The following is a 13,726-nucleotide window of genomic DNA, read 5'->3' as shown; positions in this document are numbered from 1 at the left end:
TTGAAAAAAAATCCCGAAAAAATTTTACAAAGTATAAAGTGCGTGGCCACGAGTGTATGTTAGCTGCATTGGAGCAATTCAGAAAACATAAAAAATTAAGTTTCCAGTTTTCTGATTGCCACGAAGTTGGTAACTCCCAAAAGGAAACGTCGCAGATTCTTAACAAATGTAAATCTATAAATGATCAGCATTACGAGGTGAATCGATTTTGCTATGTCCGCCGTCGGCCTAACTGCATATATACCTAGAATACTAGTCCACCAGTATTTTAGATATCGATCTGAAATTGTATACAAGTATTTTTCTGCCCAAGAAGCTACTCATTTGTCAGAACCGCCGGCATCATACGAGTACCACTACAGCATTTAGCTGTCATACAAACTGAACGATCAATATTAAGACATTGAATGAAAGACCTTGACCCCTAGTGGGGGAACACCATGTAACCTGACAGGAATGTTGCTCAAACGAATTAAATATTGAATAATGATCTAAAAAATGAGAATGCAATACTTAAACTCCAAAACGAAAACCTAAGAAAATCTTAATAAATATATCAGTAAAATGGTTTCTTCTCCATCCAAATCAACCTTTGTAGCTGAAAACGACGAAGAAGAGCTGGAAAGTGAAACAAATTGGCTATTAAAAAAGAAAAAAAGTAGGGAAAGTAAAAAAATCAAAGCAGATTATTCATCGGATGTAACGCTGAATTCTTTGAGTCCGGAGAATACAGCAGAAGGTAAAACAGCTATAAAAGTAAGTCATCGCTCTCCGCCAATTATTATATAGGAAAATTTTAACCAAACTTTGATGCGTTCCTTGATAAATGCGAAATCAAAAAATACTTCCACACCTAAGCTTACTGGCCCTAGTCCATATAAAATAAACCAGACAATTCAGACTATAGAATACTCACAAGGAAATTAAAAGAATCGCTAATTTCCTGGTACTCGAATGAGGACTAGCAATTGCGCAATATACGCGTAATGATAAAAGATCTTTATCAAAATAAAGAGCATAACCACTCTCGAATAGTTCGAGAAATATGTTTGTCTCTTTTGTAAAATGGGTTTCTGATATTAGACAAATATCAATTTTTTCAACGTGGAGTAATGACTCTAATTCCTTACTACGTTTGAGCAAGGCACTTGCATTCCCGGTCATAATTTTTATTGGTTTAATTTTTGCGCCTTACTTTCGTTTTCTGTCATTCTAGTTGAGTAAGGCATTCGTGGGTAAGTTTATTTTTCTCTTCTAGCTTATTAAGCTTGTTCAGAATTAATGAGAAATTATTAGTAATATCACTAATGGCATTCAAATTTTTTTGGTTTGCAAACATATGTTGTTGAACTTGATTAGTATGTTTAGTTATGTTGGCAAATGGGGTTTTCCAGATTGCTGACTTACAAGTACATACATTAGTAACTTTCTTCAGAGGGGCAGTAGAAGCGGTTGTACTTAAATTGTTGTTGGTTATGCTTTTTACTTTTCTCAGTCACCTTTTTAATTTTTTGAAGTTGTTTTGCAACTTCACATCCCCTATTATTCGCGAGAGGGGGGAGTGCCATAGTTATCAGAGATAATATTCCCCACAACGAAGAAATTAATATAAGTGTCCCAGAATTCCAAACCACGACCATATCGGTTGAATTAATTTCGGGAAAAGAAGTATTACCGAAATATATAGCCCACCTAGACACAATATCAAAGTGGACTTGTACACAGAACTTATACTAAAACACCCCGGGAAATTCATTATGGGTGGTAATTTTAACGCAAAACACTCCTAATTGGGTTCCAGAGTTACGACACCGATGGAGAGAGAGCTATTTAAAGCTGCTATGGCCACTGGATACGACTTCTTGTCTACTGGCAAGCCGAAACAAGAAAATTACCTGACTTGGTCGACTATTTCATCACTCGACAAATATCCAAGACCTTCATTACCACGGAAAATGGATTGGACTTAAATACGGATAAGGAGTATTTCAAAGTTATTCTCGACAAAAATATAGGTTTTTAAGTAAATATACGGGTGGGGATAACCCGTATGTTTGGGATTATTCTCTTTGGGAAGCTGTAAAAAATGAAAGGAATCCAATATTGTCAAGTTCACCTCACAGAAAGCCAAACGGTTCCTGGGCCAAAAGTGTCGAAGCAAAAGCGGAAGTTTTTCAGAGAAACTAACTAAACCGTTTAGTCCCTTTATGTTTCATGGAACTTTACCGCAGCTGGAAGGATCGCAATACGTAGACAACCAACCAGCAACAATTAAAGAAGTAGAAAATATCATTATCACTAGACCAACCAAAAAAAGCTCCCGGCTTCGACCTGGTGACTGCTGATGGATTAAAAAATATATCGCGAAAAGCATTTGGAAAACTTCTATCGCTAATAAATTCTTGCTTAAATCTCAGATACGTCTCACTGTCGTGAAAGGTATCTTCATTATGGTACAAAAACCCGGTAAAAACGCAAAGGAGGCCTCGTCATATCGTCCGATGAAGATGTAATTATAAGAAGATTTCACAACATAACTGAAGAAAAGGGCATTCGTATAAGAATGGTAAGCCATAGTCAATCTTTGAAAATATTATAGCCTTAGTAACATTAAGTGCTTGGATGGATAAGGCAGTGTTTAGAAGATAGATTTGTAATAATATTTAACCTGAAAGCTATGCTTTTTTTAACCAAAGAGAGTGCTCTTTAAAAGTTAAACGTTTATCGAAAGTTATTCCCAGGAAGCATAAGCTAGAAACATTTGAAATATTAATATTACTATGAACTAAGTTTAAATCCGTACATCTATGTTTACGGCATATATGAAAATATTTGACAGAGTCGCTCCGAACAAATTTGACCAGTTAGAGATATCAGTTAGTATTTTCAAAAAATTATTTTTACAGTGTTTAGATTGCTTATTTTAGAGTAGAGTAAATCACCATCTGCATAAATAATGTTGGAAATGTTGTTATGTCTGCTAATTACACTGTGGAAGATTTTTGGGATTATTGTCTGGGGGGTGAGAAATTCCAAGTCAGGGTAATGGTACTAGGTCAGTATAGTAAAACCCTCAAAGGGTTTGGCGTTCGTATGTGTCAGTTTCTTTTTATGACCTTTTAAATTTTTTCCTTATCTTGATGTTTTTTCGCTTAGTTTGGCAAAAACAAAAAAGTTCGTATATATTCAGACAGACGGACAAACAGACCATGGCTAAATCGACTCAGCTCAACATTCTGATCATTTATATATATACTTTATAGGGTCTCCGAAGCTTCCTTCTGGGGTGTTACAAATTTCGTGACAAACTTATTATACCCTGTTCAGGGTATAATTAACAGCTGTTTTACGACATTGCTAAATCGCGATATACATACATTAAATGAGTACCACTATTGTGTTCCAATATACATATGTCCATTTCTGTTCGTACGCAGGATGATAATGATATTGCAATATAAAAACTATTTGTGCATGCGATTTATCGCATTTAGTTGCATATATGTTTGTATATATTTATGTATAGAAGTGTAGTACATCTAAGTCTGTTTTTACACAAAACATATGTTCCAAAAACAAAAAAAMAAAAAAAGAAAGCAACATTGTAAAAAACATTAATCGAAAATAAGTAATTGGTTTTTTTGGGAACAATAAGATTTAAATTTCAAATATGGTTCAATGCACAAAATGAAAATTTCTCTTCGGACACAACTACCCTATTTCGACTAAATTTTTTACGAAGTCACAGTGTGATCGGGCTACAACCACGCCTACTTCCCATAAAACACAATTCAAAATTCAATTGTAAGGTACCTTGTTTGGTGCCATGGGTTTCATGGAAAATTTTTCTAGTGTATGGCATGAGAATACTACCCAATCTCCCATATGCCACGTATAATGATTTTCGTTTTTGTAAATCTTATACTGAATCTATCGGTCAGTGTATGAGTTATATGGATAACTAGCTGATCCCGCAGCCGTTGTCCTGCGTGCGTTTATTTGCGATTTTTCTACATTTTTTTAATGTAGCGCAGCTTGATAAACACAATTTGTTGGTTTCTTTTTCGGTGCGTAAATGTAAAGAGATGATGGTTTTCCAACAAAACATAGCATTTCCAGATTTATGCCACACTCTTCTAGCGACTATCCTTGAAACTTTTCCTGGAAACTGAATACGATTGAACTGAAATGGCAAATCGTCGGAACTCAAAGGAATTCGTAAAATCAACCATTCTGCCCCCTTGTATTCGATAACTGCGTCACACTCAGTCGGGTTCCTTTACACAGTTTTGGCGCTTGAAGACGCAACTTTGAGACGTAAATGATGCTGCGGCATACCAAGTTCCTCCAAAGAATTTAGAAATTCCACTGGATAATTCACGGCTTCGTCTTCATTGTCAAGACGATCGATCGATTTTTATGAGCGCGAACCTCCTGCAATTTGATTTTGAACTTTCCTGTTTAATTAACATCGGTGTTTTCGCCAGGAAAAATTGCGCGTTCACTCAAGCAATCGTAGTTCCTATAATATGGCCAATATTGGGATAAACTTTCGTGATGAGTTCATATTTCGTGGAAATGAACTGACAAAAGGCAGGTGAAATTGATACCAATCCGCTGGAAGCATCAACCGAAATTTGGCCATTTCCAATTCTTAGCGAATACAATATCTCATTGCCCCTCGTTTCTTTCCAGTTATTATCATGTTCCAGCAATTGCAATTGCTGGCATGCTTCTCAAAAAGTTACACACACTGTACCATTCACATACGCAATTTCATGAATTGCAAAAGTAGGTATCCTTCAAAGCGCTTTATTGCAGTTCACGTATCAACCCATTTGATACTTCCAAATCTCTTCTCGTTCCAGGTCAATAATCGCCACGTTGCTTTCTTTGGTGACGTAGTTACAAACGTATTTGATCGATTTCACCAAATTGACATGAGTTTTGATGTGTTATATTCGATATTCACGCTTCTAACTTGAATGCTATATGTTCTGCCATTGTCGTCTGGTGATCGACGCCGATACAGTGGATATCCATCATTTCCAGTTTGCGTTCCCGAAAGAAAAGCGCACGTGGATGGTGTTTCGTGCATTTATTATTAGACATACAAACCGAAGTGGAATTGTGAAGTCCGCAAAGTCCATGAACCATATTGGTTTGCACCTCAGGATCAGGAAATAATTTCATCAATTTGATTTGGTGTAACCACCATCTATCACCTATAGAAGAATGTGTCCATGCGGCAAACCTCTCTTTTGCGAGTCAATAGAGTACATCTATCATCTAACAGCATCATATATACCATACGTTGCTTCAAGATAAAGTCCATCAAACATCGTAGCTGTTGTTTGGAAAGTCGTACTGGGACATCGTGACGATCGCTTTCTGATTGACCGCGATCCATAATTCCGCAAGTATGCCATCGCATCCTGGGAGTACTTCTTGCCTTGCCTTTCGCCTTCCGTTGATGGCAAAAAGAACGACGACTGATATTAGCGCGATCTCTTCGTTGCTTCGTAACAAAATTCAATCCGTAATTGAGCACTATTGTGAGTGAAACACACAAAAAGTTTTCACTGAATAACTTTCAATAAAGTTTTTAGAAATTAGAAATCCCAATGACAAGTTTAAGAAATTAATTGATTTGCGAAGTCAGTAAAAATGTAGATTGCTTACTTAACTATTCCAATATTTAGTTATCATATTTAATGCTATCCTTGAAAACAAGGAGCAAGCGGAGCCCCAGGCTTAGACTAGTGTGTGTTATAATTTACAAAAGTAAATAACACAGTACAACAGCTAATATGGGGGGTGAGAAATTCCAAGACAGGGTGATGGTACTAGGTCAGTATAGTAAAACCCTCAAAGGGTTTGGCGTTCGAACGTGTCAGTTTTTTTTATGACCTTTTAAATTTTTTCTTTATCTTGGCAAAAAAAAAAAAAGTTTTACTAAGCGAAAAAACATCAAGATAAGGAAAAAATTTAAAAGATCATAAAAAAAACTGACACATACGAACGCCAAACCCTTTAAGGGTTCACTATACTGACCTAGTACCATCACCCTGACTTGGAATTTCCCACCCCCCATATTAGCTGTTGTACTGTGTTATTTACTTTTGTAAATTATAACACACACTAGTCTAAGCCTGGGGCTCCGCTTGCTCCTTGTTTTCGGAAAGAGGGGTTCCTTGTGGGATACCATTTTGTTGGTTATGTAAAATGGAAAAAACATTATTTAATTTTACTTTGAATTTACGGTTAGTGAAACGATTTTTTCTATTAACTTACTCATGCAACATATAAGTAAAATAGGTCTATAATTTTGAACTTCTGAGGACGGGATAGTAGACTTTAGTATGGGAAAAATTGTTGCAATTTTCCAGTTTTGTCGATAAATTCCGTCCGTTAAAATTTGATTGTACAGATTGATTAATCGTAATTTAAGCGGTGGAGGCAAGTTTGTTATCATATCGTATGAAATTCTATCTGCGTCAGAAGTTTTCCCTGACAGAGAAGATATTGTACTTTCGAATTCTAGATAAGTCATCTCTGATTCTATTATTTTAGCTGGTGAGTTAAACTCATTATAGCTACGACTCAGAGTTTCATATTCGTTTTCTATAAAAGTGGAACTAAAGTTCCCGTCGCTGGAATACGTAGACCAAGTGGAGGCAAACTGTTCAGCTATCGCCTTGGGATCGAATATTGGACCAGTTGGGCTATTAAAAAAATTTATATTGACTTGGGAAGGTTAGCCAGTTAGCATTTCCGACCAAATCTTTTTAGGATTAGAACTGGGATTTATTTCTGTGGTAAGTTTTTCGAAGCACATTCGTTTTGCTTCTTTAGTTTTCTTAAGAAAAATAGCATTTGCTTTCTTGTATAAAATCAGATTGGCTTCTGTCCTGGAAAGCTTGTATTGTCTCCAGTAATGCTGTTTTAAATTTCTTAAGCTCTCCAACTCCTTTGACCAGTAAAGAACTACTTTTTTATGGGGCTTAGAAATAGTTTGCGGAATTGAAAGGTGCGCTGCAGACCTTAATATTATGGTGATATTAGCCGCCTCTTTTTGACATTTTGAGATACCGGGATTTGATCGCAGAACAGAATTGCCTTTTGCGTGTATTTACACCTTTTCTGGTCAGGAACTTTGGTTTAGGAAAGGCCTTTGCAAAGGATGACTTTGCAATTTCAGTTACTATTGGGTAGTGGTCACTAACACACAAACTATCAGGAGTTCGGCTATTCACTTTTGGAGCTATATTGGTAGAGCAAATAGATAGGTCGATATGCGTAAACGAATTATCAATTGAAAAATGCGTCGGGGCACCATCGTTCGATACGGTAAGATTCTCTGTAAGAACTAAGTTTTCCAGAATTAATCCTCTTTGGTTGGTTCGGGTGGAGCCCCATAATGCGGACCATGAATTCATATTTACAACGGGCTTGGGTACTAAAGAGAGAATTTGCTGAAGCTCAGTAAGCGTATAATTTTGTTGTAGGGGAATATACAAGCAAATAATCGTAAATTTAAATTCTGTGGATACCTGAGTGTTTAAAGAAGCTATATTTGAATGGATTTCGCGGCATTTATGTAGAATGTCTTTTCTTACTAAAACAGCAATACCTTGTTTGTTTGTTAAACTCTGAGGTAAATTTAAGAAATAGCTAACATACTTATTTGGTAGAAAATCTTCTTTATTTACAGCAGGATGAGTTCCTTTTAAGGCAATGAAGTGTGGTGAGATTCCTTTAGTGAGAGTTTCGAGTTCAGTGTAGTTGTTGTAGAAGCCCCTTATGGTCCATTGAAGTATATTGAACATAGAGCAAATAAGACAGAGAAGAATGTATTAAATTTCCTCATCGTCGAACGTTGGCATAATCTGATCATGGTCTGGGTGACTGTATTGTTGAGTAATTAATGGGTTGGTTTGTGAGTTTTTGATAAAAGCATTTGAAGGGTGGTGAGATTGTAGTTCGCTGATAAATGACTGAGTGGAGTTAGTAGGTTGAGGTGTGGAATTATTAGCAAAGCTGTTGAGAGTGCTGTGGGAGGAAGAATTGAGAGAAACAAATAGGAGAGATTCAGAGTTTACTGGATTTATTGTGTTACTTTTTTCTGGAATATAATTTAGTGTTAGAGCGTAAGAAGAGGTTGCTGAAGTGTTTTAGTCGTTGTTGGCGTTTGGAGTAAGATATGGTTGAGCAGTGTTAGTGCTCTCTACAGTCTCATTGTGAGAGACTTCGGAAGAAGTTGTATTGGATTCGAAAGGTATATGAATGGAATGTGCTGTAGGAAGTTTTGAGTTGTTGTAATTCTTTGATTCGTTTTGTTTTACTTTTTCTGCAAAAGTAGTGTTTGGAAGACTGGACACTTGTGCTTTATGTAGTTTTATAGCCTCACGTACATTTGTTCACAGTTTTAATTTTTAGAATTTCTTTAGTTTTTATGTACCTTGGACAAGTATTTGAATATGATGGGTCCTCACCAGCGCAGTGAGCGTATAAGGTGCGCAAACATCATACTGAGCCGTGAGGAGGGAAATTATGGTTTCACACGCGGGTTTGTTGTTACACCTTTTAAAGGTTTGCCCTAAGATTTGGCATGATTGCTTGCTTTCACTTCACAAATTCCATTCAACCGCTTTGTATTTAAAAAACTGTTGTGCAATTGTTGTATTTTTTACCAGCAACAACAAATTACCATCACGTAGCTCGGAAATGGAAATTATTTCTTTGCTTATAGCTTTCAATGCTTTATGCACTGCAAAACCCGAGTATTTCTATATTGGTTTTGTTGAATCTCTTGCTGAAATAGTAGGGAATTTCGGATTGTTCCGTTTAGTTTTAGGTAGTTCGGGAAAAATTTGGGGGTTTATATATTGTTTCTTTACGTTTGGCTTTGGGACATTCAGCTAACAAAGCGAACCTATTGTTCCCCAAATTTGGTTTGCCCTGAGACAGCCAAATCAAACATACTATACTACTAGCAAGTATTGAAGATGCACCAGCAACGGACAAATTTAGCTTCGTTCAACGTAAAATCATCAAAGGTTTCGCCAAGAGTCAGCAACGCCTTCTTCAACATGTATCTAAGGAGCTTCCACTAAGTGACCGTAGGCCTAGCGATTTGTGCAACAAAATGCGACGAAATATAAGATTTTTGGGTCAGCCGCTTGCCACCGTACGCACAAATCGGAAAATTGAACTTTTCCAAAAAGTAACTTTTTTCCGTAGACATTTTTTTAGATTTATTTTTGTTTTGTTTTTCAATATTTTGATTTGTTAATTATTTGAATCGTTCAATTTCGGTCGCTTCCTTTTTTATTCCGTTTATTCAAAAGAAATATTATTGAAAATTATTCATTGAAAACTTTATGTGTGTTTCACACAAAGTGATTACTTAGATTGAAATTTGCTACGAAGCCACAAAGGGGTCACGCTAATATCGGTCGGCGCTCTTTTTGCCTTAAAGTATAGCAGCCCGAGACACATGAGTACTCCTCGGATGCAATGACCTACGTGGAATTATGGATAGCGGTCAATCAGCAAGCGATGGTCACGATGTCACAGCACGACTTTTCAAACAACAGCTACAATGTTTGATGGACTTTATCTTGAAGCAATGATGGTGTTAGATGCTGGATGTACTCTGTTTAGGGGCAAAAAAAGAGGGTTCCTGCACATATACTTCTTTGGACGGTGAATGGTGGTTACACCAGATCAAATTGATGAAATGATTTCTGCGGAAATTTCTGATGCAAAAAAAGGTCCAGTATTATACTAAGTGCTGAAAGCCAATAGGTTCATGGTCCTTGTGGACACCACAATCCCACTTCGGCTTGTATGTCCGACAATAAATGCATGAAACACTATCCACGTTCTTTTTCTTTAGAAACGCAAACTTTAAATGATGGATGCATTAAAATAAAACGTACATTGAAATAAGACGAAAAAAAAGGGAAGCGAATATTTTCAATAATTCAGTTTTTTGAACAAAATTAAGGAAATACTACAGAAGCATGATTCACCAGAAGCATGATATCTGAACTCAGAATGAATCCGAGAAAATTTCATATATCACAAGTATGCAGGTGTCAACATTCGAATATTTGCTGTATTTAGTAAAAAATTTAATTTTTAAGCAAAACGCAAACAACCGCAAAAGCATAACACCTGCAAAAAGATTAGTTATAACATTTTATGTCTTGTCTTGTCTGTTATTCGGTGTGAGTTGCGCCGGAACTCAGCACGTGTTGTTCGGCAACAAAGATGGTTTTCTCGCATTTGGTGTGCGTTGGCTGTATGAAAATTCGTAAGAAGCTCGACAACCAGTCAAAGCTCGAACATGCGTTCGGTGTGGGCTGTCGCATATGAAGCCACGGGCAGTTATCGTAAGAGACAAGAAAAACTGTTTTGGCTAACCCGGTTTGGGTTCAGCATTAGAAGAGTAAATATCGAAGTCGACACCACATGGATCGTACCATATTCGCCACTATTGTCTAATTCACATTCAAAACTCATTTTGCATTTTACTACTCATCACTAATTTTAATCCAAACACTGGTTACATTATCGTTACTACGATTACTTGAGTGCACGCGCAATTTTAGCCGCCAAAAATACGAAGCCATGAACTATCCAGTGGAATTTTTAAAAACTTTGGATATGCTTAGTATGCCGCCGCATTATTTGCGTCTCAAGGTTGGATCTGTCATTATTATGTGTGGCATCTTCATGCGCCGAAATTTTGTAATGAAACCTTACTGATTGTGCCACAACTTTCAAAGACAAGGTATAGAATACTTGATTCTTGTCCTTCGAGCTCCAGCGAGTTGCCATTTCCGTTCGAACGTATTCAGTTTCCAGTGAAAATTGCCTTTACGATGACAACCAACAGGACACAGGGATAGTCGCTAGAAGTGTGTGGCATTACTCTGGAAATGACATGTTATTCACACGGCCAGTTATACGTGGTGTATTCACGTGTTGGAAAACCATCTTCTCTGTACATTTAGGCACCGAAACAGACGTCAAAAAATGTTGTTTATCAAGCTGCGTTACATTAAATTATTATTAAAAAAATTATAAAAATCTAAAATAAATAATTTTTAACACAACGTAAATTCAACTTTCTTTTCATTTGAAAACCTATAATTTCACGCAGGACAACGCCTGCAAGGTCAGCTAGTACTATATAAAATTGAATTGATGTTCGTTCTTCTCGCTAAAACTCGAGAACGGCTAACGGATTTATCTTTTCTTGGTCTGGATATGTTCGTGGTGGTCTAGGGAATTTTTTTTATAAATTTGAATATAGTTACAATTTACGATCCCGAGAAGAAGACGACCTGACTTATTTTGTCGTAGTCAATCAAATATGCGAATCGCAATCCCTACCTCACGTGCTAACCGCACTGTTAACCTGAGAGAGACAGATTCAGAATATGGTCGTATTGCTATGTCAGAATTGAATTATTTAGTTAGTGAAATAGAAGGCTGAAAATGCAACGATTTCGTGCACTACAAGCACAACAATAGCAAGTACGACATAATGAAATTGACCGAATCCGCAGACGGAGTGCATCTCTGATTTTTTAATGAGCCCCCATCCCGCTATGAGCCGGTAATTGATTATAGTGCCGATAAATCGGTAACAATTAATATAATATGTAAATACTGTAAGGCGTTAAGTACACAGGGATCTATTTGATTATGTTCTGCTGGAATAAAAGAAAAATTGCCACAATTGGTGGCTCCACCAGATCCTTTACGCTCTTTAGTTTACGGGATTGGAAATGACTCTAAGAACTTCTTGGAAAACATTCAGAAATATAACAGCTGTTTCCAGATGACAACATTTGGCGCTACACGTATTGTACAGGTAATATATCAAAATATTTTTTTATAATATTCAGATGCAGATATCCCCCAACTTTATTTTATGGGCAATTCATATACGGAAGTTGATAATCGTTGTACTCACAATCCAACAGTGAAGAGAGCCATTGTCCAAGAAATTCTTCATCACTATAACAATTTAGTAAACATGTTTAAAATAGCATTGGATCGGATGACATCTGATAGCCATAATAATATCACTCGAGCTGACAAAACACCTGTGGGTGAACACACAAGGGTGTTTAATTCACCTACCATTGATGAATTGGCTGTTGTTACTGTAAGAGACAACTTACAATCTAGAGATATATATTGTGCTTCACCGTCCGAATAGTGTTAGTGCAACACACACGAGTTATGATGCATCACAATATTCTTTGATTTTCTGGCAGGAAGACGGATACCATTTTAATGTCAAAATGATAAATTAAGTAAGAGGTAAATAAATTTAATAAGAATAAATAATATTTTTAAATTTAAATTTAAAATCCAAGGAACAAATTAAACATTTATAATTTTTGATTGCAGGTGCTGAAACCAGCAAAAAAGTTAGTGCTATGAATTTTTATTCATACGGACTCAAAGTGCGTCAAGGTGAAGTAAATCATATTTAGATGAGTCAACAACTTTTTCATCAATTAGCAGTTGGCATGTAAGCCAAAATTGAAACGATTGACGTATGTACATCCGTTTGAACCAACAGCTACGATCAGAAGAATACATTTATCTCCGCGGTGCTATAAACGTCGATGGCAATGTAAATAATGTGGGAATTTTCCAACAACTTTACCAGCTTGACAGCCTTGACCCAATATGGAATGTAGTAGTTACCAAATACAATTCACCCTGTATGGTCGACATTAAGTATTCCAATCGATACTCAAGAGACCTGCTTGCTGAAATCATAACGGAAATGATATATGTTATCCAAAGCTTATCAGACTCATATCAATGTGGAATATTGTAACTCTGTGAAGTCGATAAAGTACATATGTAAATATGTTAACAAAGGTAGCGATATTGCCGTCTTCGCTGTAACCAATGCAAGAAATATCATGATAGCGGCCTATCTGGTACTATGATATTTCATCACACGTAGCAGCGAAGAAATTTGGCACGTCAACCATCGAAAACGTTAACAACATTCTTAACAGTTTGTAAAAATTATGATTTTGCTCGCATTTTGCTATATGCTTATATGCCACGCTACACATGGAATGCATCATAAGAATCCTTTCTGCGTCGAAAAAAAGGAACACCAGTAGAAGGACATCGAAATGTATTTGCTTTAGACGCTCTGAGTAGCATCTACATACTACGTCCAAAATAACGATGAATGTTAGTATTTTTCTTTGTTAGTGAATGTTCGTGATCCGACATAGTTTAAACAACTGAGAACAGTTAATGGACAGCTGTGTGCGACCTACCGTGAGGCATGCCAACTATTTCATTTACTTGAGAACGATTCGCACTGGGATGAAACGCTCAAGGATTCCGTAATATCTTCATCGCCGCATCAAATTCGTACATTTTTTGCGATTATCATATCGACATGTTACACAAAAGAATCCAAAAGATTTGTGGGTTAAGTGTGTGCAGAGATGACATGTCTGAGAATGTTTTGCATTGTGTGTGCCGTCAAACTTTGAATCCTGCACTATAAATGACTGCAGAAATTTACAATGAGACATTGATCATGATAGAAGATATGTGTTTATTGATGTCAAATAAAGTATTGTCATGCTTGGAATGACGGCACCCAAACGTCATGTGCACTATGCATTAAACCACGATTTGCAAAGAGAACAACGGTACGACA

The 13,726-nt window shown here is 36.6% G+C and overlaps 1 long non-coding RNA gene across 2 annotated transcripts; it reads left to right on the top strand.

Moving 5' to 3' along the window:
* On the top strand, positions 1–13,337 carry LOC108973070. Of its 2 annotated transcripts, none has more exons than XR_001993697.1 (3): positions 1–2,566; positions 11,925–12,345; positions 12,436–13,337. It is a non-coding gene; the product is annotated as an uncharacterized LOC108973070 (long non-coding RNA). The 2 variants fall into 2 exon arrangements; XR_001993698.1 differs by lacking the exon at positions 1–2,566 and adding an exon at positions 11,180–11,890 and having other exon boundaries at positions 11,973–12,345.
* Positions 13,338–13,726: the final 389 nt, after the last annotated feature.

The sequence above is a fragment of the Bactrocera latifrons genome, unplaced genomic scaffold (genome assembly GCF_001853355.1).
Source record: "Bactrocera latifrons isolate USDA-ARS-PBARC rearing strain unplaced genomic scaffold, ASM185335v1 scaffold_450, whole genome shotgun sequence".
Lineage (NCBI taxonomy): Eukaryota > Metazoa > Arthropoda > Insecta > Diptera > Tephritidae > Bactrocera > Bactrocera latifrons.
This window is presented reverse-complemented; position numbering and strand designations above follow the sequence as displayed.